Below are 15,695 nucleotides of genomic sequence, written 5' to 3' on the forward strand. Positions count from 1 at the left end.
AACACAGATCCAACATGGCCAACTGTGAATACTGTTAGGGCTTGGGGGTGATTGCCCTGAGAATCTGGGAGTTGTAGTTAATCCTTATTCAGATAGCACTGAGCCCAGCCAACGACGGACCTGGACCAAACTTAAGTGATATTACCTAACATCCCAAAACAAACAATGCAATCTTCTAATAACCCGAGCACCGCCGGGTCCCCAAGCTAGTTGAATAATAAGTTGGACATGGGGATGAGAGATGGGGGAACATTCCAACCCACCTGCTCCATTTTAGCCAAATAGTGTCTCTTTCTATAAACCTCTGAAACAGTGACAGTGACAGTGTGGCACAAGAGATAGTGGAATCAAGCTGTTTCTCTTCTTCATCTTGCCCATAAATGAGAACTGCCAGTTATGCATATCTGGATTGATGACCCAGGTCTCTTTTCCCGGCATGCCGGGAAAATGTTTAGTTAAAGGAAATCCCGCTCTGCTCGCTTTGTCAAAAAATATTGTAATGACATTGCGGACATTGGATTAGTCTGAATAATAGCACAGCCACAAGTTTGTAGGTATGAAAAAAGATCTTTGGAATTGATCAAACCAGTTGGTCAAGTTTAGTCTCGCCATGTATACATACCCAACAGATGTGCTAAAAATTCCACATGTGGGAAGATTTTTTAAAAAATAGACTAGATTGTTAATGCATGGTTCTGGAACTGGGTTTAAAGAGGAGGGATTTTTGCTCTCTCCAGGAAATCCAATGCCACTGTAATTTCCTCAGGGAATTGGATGGGAAGAAGAAAGCTGCTAGAGTATTAATAGTGTGAAAGAGCCAGCATGTGTAATAGGCATTCTGATATTTTCCTACAAAGACAGGCAAAAACAAATGTTTGTTGTCAAATTTATTTACTTTATTTATTTATATGCATACATCTAGGGTGCATCAACATTGTCTAATTGCTGCAATTTGACATCACTTTAACTGCCATGGAATTATGGAAGCTGTAGTTTAGTGAGGCACCAGGACTCTTAGGCCAAAAACCATAAAGACCTCGGAAACCTTTTACTCCCATTATTCTATAGCAGTGATTCTCAACCTGTGGGTCCCCAGATGTTTTGACCTACAACTCCCATTAATCCTAACAGCTGGTAAACTGCCTGGGATTTCTGGGAGATGTAGGCCAAAATACCTGGGGATCCACAGGTTGAGAACAGGTTGAGAACCACTGTTCTATAGCATTGAACCATGGTAGTTAAAGTAGTGTCAAAATGCATAAATTCTATAGTGTGGATGCATTCTATGTCTTTTCTTTGGATGCACCCTGTGACAGGTTAGCATATGAAAACATAGACACATAGTCTACAAAAGCTTTTGCTACCAACTTTGTTCTCTAAGGTGCTACAAAAAATATTTTGCATGTTTATATGGTTTTAGTATTCGGTGTTATATTTGGGTATGTGATTCATGAATGTAATGGTATGGATTAATTGTCCACAAGACCTCAGTTGTGATGAGGTCACAATTCCTGTACCTATCAGCCATTTTCTAGCAGGAGCAAACTACTGAGAGACCGTTAAAACCAACTCTCAGATAAAGATGCACCAGTGAGAACAAAAGAGAAGCTGAGGATAAAAAGTAATGCTGAGAACCCGATTTCTAAGCTGACCTTCGCCCACGTGTTAAAGGTCTATTAATGTGCTGATTAAATAGATCAACAAGTGTTTTAGCGATAATTTGATATTTAATGTTCAGATTGCTATTAAAATGCTAATTAAATGTTTTAACATGCCACACATGTTTTATGTATTAATAAGCAATAAGCATTCGAGTTACACTTCTTGTGCGATTTAGAATTAATTGAAGGGTAGTGAGGGTTTCTCCTCTATATACCTATTAAACCCCTGTAACTGCTGTTTTTACAGTTGATTGGTGTTCATTTAACATACCATAATTGCTCTTTAAATATGTTAAGTGCGTCTTTGAGACAATTTACAGTGTTAGCGGTTCCCCAGCAGTATTCCTCAGAGGTCTACGCAGAGCAGCTTCCACGCCGGAATTCTCCCGGAAGCCTGTGGTAGATGTTTTCCCTCTTGGATTGCAAGCAAAGTCTGAAGGCACCGAGAGTCTCTCTGCCAGCTGAGAAGCGCAATGGGGAAAAGGGGCTCCCTTGATGCTGAGGAAATCATGGAGCACACCTGGCAATGGTGAGAGGAACATATGGGGGTACGGGAGGTGCCTCCCTGGAAAACAAATTAGCAGATGAAGGTGTTTGTAAATACGATGCCGTCTTTAGGAAAAGCTCTGCCTCTGCTGTGAGAGGCCTGTATGTCTTCAGAATCCAATAGTAAAAAATGTATATTTGCCCATGATTGCTCTATTTTAAAGGTATCTGAGGTGGTTGGTGGGGTGTGTGAGAGAGATTAACCTCAGACGAACTCTGATTTTTTTTTTCGTGTCACGAGCGACTTGAGAAACTGCAAGTCGCTTCTGGGGTGAGACAATTGGCCATTTGCAAGGATGTTGCCCAGGGAATGCCCGGATATTTTTGATGTTTTACCATCCTTGTGGGAGGCTTCTCCCATTCCCCCATATAGAGCTGGAGCTGACAGAAAGAGCTCATCCACGCTCTCCCTGGATTGGATTCGAACCGGCAACCTTCAGGTCAGCAACCTAACCTTCAAGTCAATCAATCAATCAATCAAATCGTTTATTTTGGTCACAGACCAGCACAGGAAATAAAGGTCACAGTTTCATACAAACTTGGTACATTTAGTACATTCAAGGTATAAACATAGTTACTGAAGCACAATAGGGGAGGTAAGAAACGGAGGGGGAAATAGGGTAAAAACTGACAACACACAGGTCTATCAGCAAATTATAGAATCAAGTGAGATGATTACTGAATTCATAGTTAACCTTTGGGGCCTGTCATCCCCTGACGTATTTTGTATGCTGCTACACAAAACTTTGCAACATTGTAGGTTGTGGCTGGATTAGTATCTACAAGTAGCAGGGAGGTATAACATTGTCCTGAATGACCTGGGTGCTTGTATATCAAAGGTAAGATAAGCCTGGTGTGGATATCCCTGTAGAATGGGCACTGGAGTAGCACATGTTCTATTGATTCTATACGACCTGAGTCTGAACCAGCTCTAATGGGGAAAAACTGGGGAAGGGGCCCAGCTGAGCTCCATACAGGAGTTGGGCAATTGAGCTCCTCTGGGCAGTGTTGGCTATATGATCTCCATGAGCTCTTCTGCCTCTCTTCAAGTCAGCAGTCCTGCCGGCACAAGGGTTTAACCCTTTGAACCATCGGGGGCTCCTCAGCTGAACTCTGATGTCTAATGGACTATGGTGGTTTCCCTCCCATTTTTGTGTGTCTACATTGTGGAAATAATGTAGTTTGACACTCCTCTAACTGGCACATCTCAATGCTATGGAAACATGGGAGTTGTCATTTTACAAGTCTTTTTAGCCTTCTCTGCCAAAAATGCTTGGTGCCTCACCAAACTACAAATTCCAGGATTCCACAGCATTGAGGCATGACAGTTAAAGTCAAACTATATTAATTCTACAGAGTGGATGCAGCCCACTTGCATTTCTTTTTTGTCTTAAAAGTTTTAAATCTGATGGTGTTTAATGGTGTTTTAATGTCAAAGACCAGTATTCTATATCGCCTACTTAGTTCTATTTATTTATCGTGTCAGAAGCGAACCGAGGGTACAAGTTGTAATGTATTTGAAAACACAAAGTTGAAAAACACACACAACAACAACAACAACTTGGTATTATACTAAATGTCCTTTGACCAGTAGCTGGTCAGCTGCCTCTGGTGTTGCTGTAAGGAGCTCCTCCTTAGTGCATAGTATACAATACTTAGTTCTGTATACGTAACAATGCTCTCCTGGTAAGACCCTCCGTTTGGTGTTACTTAACTGTTGTCAGGTGAACTTCATGGCGATTCTATGAATGAAAGACCTCCAAATCACCTTATCATCTGGTGTGGTCTTGCATATTTAGGGATGTGACTTCCTTGATTGAATCCATCCATCATTAATTGATTTAGTGATTTAGTGTTGTCTGGAAGTACCCTAAGTTACAATGAACTGGAGCCAGGTGATATCTGAGATCCTGTATAACACATGTAGCAAAGGAGTTCCACATACAGAACTGCACTACATCAGTCCTATCAACATGCTATGTTTAGCTGCTGTCATGATCACGATCAGCACTCACAGCCATTCTGTGGCTTGTGGTGGAGAGTATAGGAGGAATCAAAGGCCCCTTCTACACTGCCATATAATCCAGATTATGAAAGCAGATAATCCACACTATCTGTTTTGAACTGGATTATCTGAGTCTACACTGCCATATAATCTAGTTCAAAGCAGATAATCTGGATTTTATATGCCAGTGTAGAAGGGGCCTCAGATTCTATCTAAGAGTCTAGGAATCGGCGACATGTTACCCGATAATGTGGCACGTTGCAAGCAATGTTGCTTTTGGTAATTGTGTCATTGTGATGATTTAATTCCAATGTTTTGTCAGTCCATTAGGAATTGCTCCCAGAGCACCTATCACCACTGGAACAACCGTTGTCTTCTTTCCCTAGAGGGGCTGAATCTCAATTAGTTCGCTTCAATATTTCATAATCCTTTCTCTCTCACTGACTTTGATTCCGCTGTCCCGTAGGATTGTCACATCTATAAACCAAGCTTTTTTTCCTCAATCACTATCATGCCTGGCATATTATGTTCTAATTATTTGGCAATTTGTATCTTAAAGTCCTGGAGGATTGTTATGTCAGCATTTTCAACCACTTTTTCAAGCTTACGTTCCTAAGAGCAGCCCCCATCCCACACCCCAAACATTTACGAGTTTAACTTTTGTGGAAACCATGAAAATGAACAAAATCTGGCTATCAGTATTACAAAACTCCAAAATCAAAACAGTAGATGGGAACCAACACTCTGATGGCTTGACTGAACAAAGGATGCCCCCCAGGCAAGAGACAAAACATTTCCAATGCTAATTAGGGTGATTAACTGAAATATTAATGCTGGCTCCCAGTGACAAAGGACTCTTGCCACACCCTGGACTCTCCACAGATATATATTCTTTCCTTTCCTTACTTAGTTTCTCCATACCTCACAACCTCTGAGGATGCCTGCCATAGATGTGGGCGAAATGTCAGGAGAGAATACTTCTGGAACATGGCCACACAGCCCGAAAGACATACAACAACCCTTTTGTGGATTTGATTATGTTCTATCTAGAAATCTCAATGTCTTCCCAGTAAGAAAAAATATAACTTACTGTCAAGGAGTGAAAGTGATTGAACTAGTTTTCTTTCAGCTGCTTAGGTTGAAGAAATGAAGAGGGGAGGAAAGCAACTGTAGTCCTGCTATTACTGGAAAGGAGAGATTTCTTTTACCTGCTTAGAAGGAGTGTATGAGAGGGGCAGGAAAAACAAGAATCTTGCAGTTGTGTTGCGGCTGTAGGATATGCCCTCAACTTTCTTAGATATGTGTGAGTGTGTTATGTGTTGGTGTAGGTCTACTTTTTTCTCTTAGCAAGCCTGCTGGAGGTTAGGCACAGCCGGAGATCTGCTGCCTTTTCTCCATGGCAAGAGATGTGATGCCTCTCTTTCTCCTAGTTTCCTTTCTTCATTTGAAAAGCCTTTAGAGAAGACATAGCAGAAGTTCTACCAGTTTCTCTCTGTTAGTGTGCTCCTCTAAAGAGAACTGCTAGTAGCAAGTTAGATCATCCATCTAAGTCCCGTTGTGATTAATAGTTGTGGCCTCTTCTGGTCCTCCTGGAGAGTATCTATTTACTTCCTTAACCTTGAAAACATAAGTTCTCAGAGGAGAATTTTCTCTCAATCCCACCACCATCACAGGATCACTTGGCAAGGATATGAGAGAAAGCCTTCCCCATAGCTGCTCCCATCTTCTGGAATACCTTTCTATGGAAAGTTACCCTGGACCTTTATCTGCTTTAATTTCACCTGTAGGCAAAGACATTCCTATTCATGTGGCTTTTTTGACATAACAGGAGAGTTTTTAATGGGGGCTTATTAAAATGGGGACTTATTAAAAACTTTCATATGTTTTAAACTATTTTATACTATTTATAGAATCATAGAGTTGGAAGAGACCTCATTGGCCATCCAGTTCAACCCCTTGCCAAGAAGCAGGAAAATAACATTCAAAGCACCCCCATCCAGCCTCTGTTTGAAAGCCTCCAAAGAAAGAGTCTCTACCACATTGTACGGCAGAGAGTCCCACTGCTGAACAGCTCTCACTGTTATGAAGTTCTTCCTAATGTTTGGGTGGAATCTCCTCTCCTGAATTTTGAAGCCGTTGCTCTGCATCCTAGTCTCCAGGGCAGCAGAAAACAAGCATGCTCTCTCCTCCCTATGACTTCCTCTCACATCTTTATACATGGCCCCCTCATCATGTCTCCTCTTAGCCTTCTCTTCTGCAGGTTAAACATGCCCAGCTCTTTAAGCCACTCCTCATAGGCCTTGTTCTCCAGACCTTGATAATTTTAGTTGCCTTCCTCTGGACACATTTTAGCTTGTCAACATCCCCCTTAAATTGTGGTGCCCAGAATTGGACACAGTGTGATTCCAGGTGTGGTCTGACCAAGGCAGAATAGAGGAGTTTCCTGGATCTAGACATTATACTCCTATTTGTGCAGGCCAAAATCCCATTGGCTTTTTTTGCCGCCGCATCACACTGTAGGCTCATGTTTAACTTCTTGTCCACGAGGACTCCAAGTTCTTTTTCACACAGACTGCTATTGAGCCAGGCATCCCCCATTCTGTGTCTTTGCATTTCATTTTTTTCTGCCTAAGTGGAGTATCTTGCATTTGTCCCTGTTGAACTTCATTTTGTTAGTTTTGGCCAGTCATTTCTCTAATCTGTTAAGATCATTTTGAATTCTGCTCCTGTCTTCTGGAGTATTGGCTATCCCTCCCAATTTGGTGTCATCTGCAAACTTGATGATCATGCCTTCTAACCTTTCATCTAAGTCTAATGTGGTTCAAGTGGTTGTTTTTAAATGTTTATATTGTTTTATGTGGCTTTTCTAATTTAAATTTTTATTTTGAAATAATGTTAAATTGTTTTTGAGCGAGCTTTGGGTTCCACTCTAGGAGAAAACTGACATTCAACCGCAATCAATCAATAAATACAGCAAATGTATGTTTTATTCATTTTTTATTTTATAAAAAGGGTGCTGAGTTGAATAAAATCACTATGATTGCAGATAATTCAGGCCTATTGAAATGCATCCCCTAGGCCATCAATGACTCCTTATGGAACTGGTCTCCTTGTTTACACTTTGAATAACATTGTACGTCCAAGAGCTTACTTACTTAGAGTCGCCCAGATATGATGGCCCTCCAAGTGTTGTGTCTTGTTAGTGGGTACGTAGGTAACTGTGGAGTCCTATTCTTGACCCGCATGTGAAGGTAACTGTTTCCAGGAAGAAGGTGATGCGCCTTCCTCTTGGCACGTTTCTCCCTTTCACCCTCCATTCGTGCCTCTTCGAATTCCACAGCACTGCTGGTCACATCTGACCTCCAGTTAGAGTGCTCAAGGGTCAGGGCTTTCCTATCCTCAGTGTCTATGCTACAGTTTTTGATGATAGCTTTAAGCCCATCTTTAAATCTCTTTTCCTGTACACCCATATTCCCGTTTTCCATTCTTGAGTTGAGAGTACAATAACTGCTTTGGGAGACAGTGATCGGGCATTCTGACAACGTGGCCACTCCAGCAGAGTTGATGGCATAGGAACATCACTTCAATGCTGGTGGTCTTAGCTTTTTCCAGCATACTCACATTTGTCCGCCTATATTCCCAAGAGATTTGTAGGATTTTTTTTGGAGGTAATGCTGGTGGAATCATTCCAGAAGTTGAGTGTGACGTCTGTAGACAGTCCACATTTTGCAGACATGTAACAGGGTTGGGAGAACAATAGCTTTATAAACAACCACCTTGGTATCGCTACCAATTTCCCGATCCTCAAACACTCTCTGCTTCATTCGGGCTCCTTATGGAACTGGTCTCCTTGTTTACATTTTGAATCGTAAGCCCAGGAGCACACCTCTGATGTAAACTAAAACTCTCTTGTAGATGCTTCTATTGCTTCGCTTTCTCTTTCTCTCTTTTTTTCCTTTCTCTTTCTCCTAGTAGCTGGTCACTTACAAATTTGTGTTTTATTCGAAATTCATTCTTTCCTTTGCAATGTATCAAGGAGCAAAGCCTAGACACATACTCTGCTTATAATATTCTGGCCTGGAACATTTCACAGAGTTCATTTTTAAAAGCTCAGAGCAGGTGGGTAGAATCGCTTGCTCTCTGTAATAAATCTATTGCAGTATCATTTTTGAATGAATTAAGCCTGCTTGTAAGATAATATGCCATAGATGGGTGGAGGAAATTGGAATGTCACTGTTTTATTTGCCTCTTGGGTTACGCCCCAGAGATTAATAACCTATGAAACAAAATGGTGAATGCCATTATTCACCATTAGGCTCCGTAGTTCTCATGCACAAATAAAACGATAGTTCTGCCTAGATCTCAGAATAAGGTATCAGATATCTCTGCACAGAACTATTGGTTTTGGCAAACCTCCAACACTCCAGATGCCTTCCAAGGAGAAGAAGAGAGAAGTTGGGAGGGATGCTCTCTTCTTTTGTGAAAGGCAAGTGTGGCCTGGCCTCCCTTGTTGGATCATGTAACCTTTTTCATTTTCTTGTAAACAGGAATGGGAGAGATGAAGCCTACAGTCTTCCTGTTGTCCTATTTACAGGGTTCATACAGAACAGAGGACACTTGAAGCTGGAGGAACAGGAGAGTTTTATAATAGTATTTATTATTGAACAAAGTTAAGCTAGAAAGTGCAAGGGCAGGGTTACAATTGAACAATTAAACACAAATAATGACCATAGGTGATTTCCATTACTTTGAAAGTAGACAACGAAGATCTCAAAATTGTTAGTTCAATTGTTACTCAGAATGGACACTGCAATCAAGAAATTGGAAGACTAGGACTTTGAAGGAGATCTATACAGGAAGTAAACAAGATCCTAAAACGTAAAAATATATTGCTGAATATTTCATTATGATAGCTCAATCCATTATAGTTTCTCATTTCTATGTAGTGGTGTCTATTTTATTTCATGTCAAAAGCATTACATAAGTAAAGATAAAAAGTTTTCCCCTGACATTAGGTCTAGTTGAGTCCGACTCCGGGGGTTGGTGCTCATCTCCATTTCTAAACCGAAGAGCTGGCATTGTACACAGACACCTCCAAGGTCATGTGGCCAGCATGACTGCATACAGTGCTGTTACCTTCTCACCGGAGCAGTACCTATTAATCTACTCACATTTGCATGTTTTCAAACTGCTAGGTTGGCAGAAGCCGGGGCTGACAGCGGGAGCTCACCTCGCTCCCTGGATTAGAACCACTAACCTTTCAGTCAGCAAGTTCAACAGCTCGGCGGTTTAATCCACTGCACCACTCGGGGGCTCTCAAGCATGGCATAAATAAGTATAAAACTGATAAAATAGAGTGAGCACAAGTGACTAAATAATTTTTGACCAAAAACGGGCATGAGTGACCGCATTGTTTGTGGCTTTAGACAATTCTTCCTCTGTGCATGAGGCAGGACACTGAGGATAAGCATACAGGTGCGGAGTTGTCTGCTCTGCTCCAGTCACACAAGGTGGAGAATTCCTCTAGGAAGTGCCATTTTGCCAGGTTATCTTTTGATCTGCCCACTCCACTCCTGAGTCTGTTCAGGGTCTTCCAAGTTACCTATTCTTGATTTGCCCCTGGAGAAAGTCCCTCATGGCGGGGGGGGGGGGGGGGGGGACGACGGACATCCAGTTGGGATTGCCTGATCTAGCTGCCCAGAGGGATACTTATGCTGTTGCTGGAGGAACACTAAGAGGAGTGGTGGTTGTCATGAAGCTTTTCCTTGATTTAAGTCTACTGGGAGTAGGCTGATAGCCATGCAGTGGATGGCTCCACTGGCTGTCAGTCTGCTACCGAGCACAATTCAAAGTACTGGCTTTAGCCTGTAAAGCCCTAAAGAGTTCTGGCCCAGCTTACCTGTCCAAACATATCTCCCTCTATGAACCATCTTAGAGTTTAAGATCATCTGAGGAGGCCCTGCTCTTGGTCCTGCTTTCCTTGCAGGTGCGATTGGCTGGGATGAGGGACAGGGCCTTCTCAGTGGTGGCCCCTCAGCGGTAGAATTCCTTTCCTAGGAAGATTATATCAGCTCCATCTCTTCTGCTAATCCATAAGAGACTGTGGCTTTGTAACCAAGCCTTTGGAGAATCTGTTCAATAGACATACATGGAATGATGTGCAATTGCTTTTGGAATGGCCTGGAGTACATTTGTGGATTACTTGATTGATTGTGAATGTATTGTTTCAAATGTTTTTAATTGTTTTAACGTATTTCATAAATTTCTTTTATATCTATTTGAATTGTACATGGTTTTTAAAGCATTGAATAGTTGCCTATGAGTAAAGCTGCCTGGGGCCTTCTTGGGGGTTGAAAAAGGTGGGGTAGAAAGTAAATAAATAATAATAAATAGAATCACCCCATAGGATTGTTGTGAATTTTCCGGGCTGTATGGCCATATTCCAGAAGTATTCTCAATGATTCTGGCCATGAAAGCCTTTGACAACACAATCACCCCATACTTTTTGACAGCAAGTCAAACATCTAGGATGCTTCAGCAGCTGACTTTATGCTCATTGGTTGAAGTGGAGGCCTTTTCCGAACATCTAGATAGCTGACACTCATGTTGAACTGCAAATTGTTTACATGTGAAGTAGGACTACTACAGCGTAGGAACACTGACTTCTAAGGTTGAGCATTACTTGACACAGTGATATTCATCGTGCTGGAGAACAAAGATTGTGTTTGCATTATAAATCCGAAGGTGGGATTTCCTGACTTGCAGCCAACAGGTGAGCCAGCACTTGACACAGCAATGCATCCGTCTGGCTTGCAACACTTTTATTGAAATTAATCTTTTACTCTAGCAAAGAGGGACTGAAAAGGCAGTATCAAGAGGTGGGGTGCTTTGGCAGTGGCTTTAATTGCTTCTACTTCAGAGCTGTTCATTTTGCAGCTTGCCGCTGTTCTTTTCTAATCTACCACCTTGGATCTCAAAATGAACAGCCTTCTGTGGCTTATTGTGAATTACTATCAATTAAGCAGATCAGGGGCGGTACTTCGTTTTGCAACCTCCGTAGCCTTCAAGTTGCCAACCACCTGTAGAGCCAGATTGGCTTCCCTTGCCTGTATTCTCTCCCATATGTCGCTAAATGACATTATATGTTGATGACTCTCTCTCCCTTGCTGCTGATCTTGAACAGTGAATGTTCAACATTTGATGAACAGCATGCGTGGAAAAAAAAAAGGAAGTGTATACCGCTTTGGGGGCATTTCCAAAATTTAGCAGATATTGTCAAGGTTGGTATGAACATGAAGCCATTTGACTTCCAGGCAGTCAAATGTCCCAGGAATTGCTGCACTGCTTAATTTAGTTGCTTTTGGATACAAGAACAAGGAGGATGTACGGTGTCTTTGCAATATTTGTTTTACTGCTATTAAGACACAAGCTTTTTGTGTGTGTCAGGAGCGACTTGAGAAACTGCAAGTCACTTCTGTTGTGAGAGAATGGGTCATCTGCAAGGACATTGCCCAGGGGACGCCTGGATGTTTTGATGTTTTTACCAACCTTGTGGGAGGCTTCTCTCATGTCCCGACATGGAGCTAACGCTGAGAGAGGGAGCTCATCTGCGCTCTCCCTAGGTTGGATTCAAACTGGCATCCTTCAAGTTAGCAACTAGTCTTGTGCATTTGTATGGAATCGCTATCCGTTTTGTTTTATTTGTTTCACCCCATTTTTGCTTTCGTTTGCTGCTTCTGAAAATGGGGCTTCTATCCAAATAGGAGTTTTGTCCAATTTCCAAAAGAACAAAAAAATTTGGACCATTGGTGGCAATGGGAAAGCTTCCAAGGCTTGCCCTCTGCTCAGTTTTAGGGCTAGAGGGGTGAAAATTGCCATACATGGAGGACATATCGACCCCTTTTAGCCTACCAACTTTTTAAAGGTTTTCTAAACAGAGAGGATAGAAGCCCAACACTTTCTTTCCTTTGAAAAATATTTGTTTTTCAAAAAAAAAATTACCCGGGGGAGGAAAAAGGGAGATTTTAAACAAAGAATTAAGATAAAAGATTTAAAGATTTAAAAATATTACAATACAACAAATAGAAGCTACAGAGATCCCCTTCTTTCTCCCACCCTCGAAGCCCTGTGCACACTCCCCAGCCAAACCCATTCCACCCCAACCCCTTCAAAAATCCCAGCCCCCTTTCCTTCAAAGAAAGAATAAAAAAATAGAAGCCAAGCATGGGAAAAATTGAATACAAGCAAATCTCTTTCCCCTGGTAGCAAGGCAAGAAAGGAAGGTAAGGCAAGAGGCAAGTCAACAAGGCAGCAAGCAATAAAGCAAGCAAGCACACTAGCACAGAGAGACTGAGTGAGCTGAGCAAGCAGGAGAAAGCAAGGCAGCCAGGCAGCTAGCCAGTACCAGAAAAGGACGCAAACACAATGGGAGTTTTGCGGATAGTCACCCCATTAAATACCCTGGCAACATCACAGTTTCCTAGATCTCTGATTGGCTGAAAGCCCCAAACATCATCTCCTCCTCCTCTGACACATGCGGAAGAACTCCCTGGGCCGGGTGAGGAAAGCCGCGCGGTCCAAAAACCAAACAAAGAAACAGAAACCGTGCAACTTTCTCTTTCGTTTCATCCATTGTTTCATCCGAAAATGGGTTCTTTTGTTTCATGCCATCCGAATGGATGGTACAAAACAAATACTCAAATGAAACAAATGGAACAAATATATCACACACTTCTATTAGCAACCTAACTTTCAAGTCATCAGTCCTGCCGGGTTTAACCCATTGCGCCACCGGGGGCTCCAAGACACAAGCTGGGCATGGCACAGATACATACACTTATATAAAAACATGACATAGCAGGTATTATTGTACAACTTGTTTGGCGTATACAGACAGCCCTCTATATCCACGGAATCTACATCCATATTTAACCATCCACAGCTTGAAAATTATGTGTGTGAGTGGGGGGGGGGGGGGGGGGGGCAAAAGCAAACCACAATTTTGCCATTTTATGTAGGGGTTACCATTTGACTATATGCCATTGTATATCATGGGACTTGAGCATCCACAGATTTTGGTATTCAAATCCCAGGGGATACCAAAAAGCCATGGTATTTTTAAAAATCTTCATTATGTGATATAATGTTAATGTGCCTCTTTCCAAACATAAAAGTGCAGTGTTGATATTTTAAAAGAATAATCCTGTACCAGGTCGGGAGCCTTGAGAGAGCACTGAGCCATGAAACACTCTATGGATATTCTCTGCTAGAGAAAGCTTTAATCCGTTCCCCTGAATTACAGCACTGCAGCTCTCCAGTAGGGAATTCCAAGGAGCGCACTAAACTACCAAATCCCACACTTCCACAAGGTGAAGGCATGATGATTAAAGTAGTATCATACTGTAAGCAGCACTGTGTTGTAAGGAAACATTCTTAGGCTACGAGAGTCCTTCCTTCTGGATCGAATCCATCTACATGCAAGAATGAAGTGCCGTACACAGAAATTTCGGTAAGATTCAATGTTCTGAGAAGTATTACAACCTTTTGAGGGGAAAAGATGGGGGAAATCCCAATGAGAAATGCACCTAATCAATAGTCACCAAATGCAAACCCATACTTGGCAGAGAGAACAGAAAAGACCTCACAGATCTCAAAAGAGTATGGTTTACACTGCAACATTTTATTGTGGGATCTGACTCTTCTTTACAAATTCATCAACAAAAACTGTTTTTTGAGGTTTTTCTTCCTGTGCTCTCTGTGGGTATGTGCCTTCAAATCACCTATTGATGTATGGTGATCCCATGAGTTTCATAGCATTTCTTAGGCAAGGAATACTCAGAGGTGATTTTGCCATATCCTTCCTCTGAAATATAGCCTGCAGCACCTGGTATGCATTGGTGGTCTTGCGGTGGCGCAATAGGTTAAACCCTTCTGCCTGCTGGACTGCTGACCTGAAGGTTGGGTTGCTGACCTGAAGGTTGCCGGTTCGAATCTGCGAGATGGGGTGAGCTTCCATCTGTCAGCTCTAGCTTGCGGGGACAGGAGAGAAGCCTCCCAGCAGGATGGTAACACATTTGGGTGTCCCCTGGGTAACATCTCTGTACACGGTCAATTCTCTTACACCAGAAGCGATTTGCAGTATGCTTTCAAGTCGCTCTTGACATGACAAAAAAAATTCCAAATGCTAACCAGGGCTGATCATGCTTAGTTTTTGAGATCAGACAGGATCTGGTGTCATTAGGCCCCTCTTTGCTACCCTTAAATTTGCTCAAATGTATTGTCTTTTCAAAGTGATGATGCACATTGAATTCTGAAAAAAGGAGAGAGCAGTTTTTACATATTCTTATCATCAGATTATCTCTCCTCATTAGCTTCCACAGAGATATCTACCATAGCTCATTCTGGACTATTAGTGTTAATAACTGGACTATTAAGAGATGGTCAGATAACATCTGTATAAGTAGAGGGTAGTGTGACCAGGGTGTGGTCTTTTTATGATCTTAGATTGAGGACTTTATTTCATGAAGCTATTATTCTGCAGCAGTCACATGATCACCAATACGATACATATTGGCACAAACACCTTCATGATTTGTGTAATTGTTCAGTTTTGCTGATTCATGATCCTGTAGTTATATTTTTGAATACCCTCGTAACACTGCCTTCCCACTCTTCCACTGTAGTGTTTTAAAAAAATATTTTAAAGCAATGTTGCTGTTCCAGCAAATATTACTGTAAATCTATCTGTCTATACACATAATAAAAGTGAAAATCCTATGGCACACAGCAAATACGAACTGATCAGCAACTGAACATAGTGGAGAGGTTTGGGGAGAATTCACCATGATTTAGAGGAGTTGTAGGAACTGGGATATATAGTCCACCTGTAATCTAAGAGCACTCTGAACCACCAACAGTGGATCTGGAACTAACTTGGCACACAAACCCAACATGGCCAAATTTGCATACTGGTGGCATTTGGAGGTGATTGACCTTAACATCCAGGAGTTATAGTTCACCCGTATTCAGAGAACACTAAACCATTTGATGACGGATCTGGACCAAACTTGGCACACAAATTCAACATAGCCAACTGGGAATACTGGTGAACTTTGGAGGTGATTGATCTTTATCTCTGGGAATTATAGTTCACCCATATTCAGAGAACACTGAACCCAGCAGATGACGAATCTGGACCAAATTTGGAACACAGACCCAACATGTCCAACTGTGAATGCTGGGGAATTTGGGGAGGATTGACCCAAGATGTTTGGGAATTGTAGTTCACCCACATTCTTATGCATTTTCTAATAGGAGCATTCATTAAAAAACAACAGGAAAGACTGAGTTTATTCTAATAAATAGCATAATATATGTCCAAACTGATATTACTGAACATCCAAAAACAATGCCCTTTTCAAATAACCTGGGCATCGCCAAGTACCCAAGCTAGTTATAAAATAAACGGTTCTGAAATAGTGAGG

This window comes from Anolis carolinensis, chromosome 2 (genome assembly GCF_035594765.1).
Source record: "Anolis carolinensis isolate JA03-04 chromosome 2, rAnoCar3.1.pri, whole genome shotgun sequence".
Classification (NCBI taxonomy): Eukaryota; Metazoa; Chordata; class Lepidosauria; order Squamata; family Dactyloidae; genus Anolis; species Anolis carolinensis.